The sequence below is a fragment of the Triticum dicoccoides genome, chromosome 4B (genome assembly GCF_002162155.2).
Source record: "Triticum dicoccoides isolate Atlit2015 ecotype Zavitan chromosome 4B, WEW_v2.0, whole genome shotgun sequence".
NCBI classification, from domain to species: Eukaryota; Viridiplantae; Streptophyta; class Magnoliopsida; order Poales; family Poaceae; genus Triticum; species Triticum dicoccoides.
Genome location: NC_041387.1, coordinates 632,862,803 through 632,863,854, shown reverse-complemented (window position 1 = coordinate 632,863,854; position 1,052 = coordinate 632,862,803).

The following is a 1,052-nucleotide window of genomic DNA, read 5'->3' as shown; positions in this document are numbered from 1 at the left end:
CCCAACACCCCGACATGGCACCCCCGACCCCGACCCCGAAACAGCACCCCGACCCTGACACGATATATAATTAATTAGTTCATGTTATTAGGTATTCAATTTTTTATTATGTTCATCATGATGATACACTTAAATTATATACATATTATTCATGTTAGGTATGCAATTTCTTTATGTTGTACTAATTTCGTTTACTCTTTGTCATTGCAGGTGTTGACAGATGGTGGGTGCGGGTCCAGAGCACTCCGAGCCTTCTCCCTCGGCGCATGCTGGTAAAAGTGCTTGCATTCCACCCCCAGCATCTCCGGAGAGCACTGCTAGACAGTATGTAGACACCATCGGCGGGCGCTTCTTCTTCGGCCGGGAGAGGTCGGGGGAAGACGAATAGGGGTGTAGAGGTGGACATGGCGGCGGGAGAGGTAGGAAGGCTGCTGCGCCTTCCTCGCCACCACCCCCAGCTGATTCTCCCGACCACAGGACTGCTCCGTCTAAGGGGGACCTGTCTAACATGGACCCATCTTGGACTCCGGTCCACGAGCCTCGAACCGATGAGGCTCGGGCCGCCGAGCCTTCGTCCCATGAGACTTGGGCCGACGAGCCTTCGCCCCAAGAGACTCCGGTCCCAGAGTCTTCGTCCCAAGGGGCTCCGAAGGCTAGTGGCCATGTTGATGGTGGCGATGACACCTTTTCTGATGATAGCTATGGAGAGGGCGAGCTGGTTGAGGGAGGAAAGAAGGTCTACCGGCGTGGTGGTACAAAGCTCCCGCCTGTGCTGAGGAGCCGCGATCATAGGTGGTTGATTGTGCCTAATGGGGAGAAGTAAGTGCATTTACTCTTTTTTAACCTTTTGCCTTCACGTTTCTTCACATTAATCTCTAATATGTTGGCTTTGTAATACTGCAGGGGGTGGAAACACGCCCGTGGTGTCCGCAAGCCCAACCAGGTCCTTGGTGTGTTTTGTTGGTAGAACTTCCCAGGGTGGGTCACGTTGCCCAGTGAGGGTCAGGGTCTATAGCTAGCACTTAGTTGGGAGCTGTCGGTGTCAAAACCGG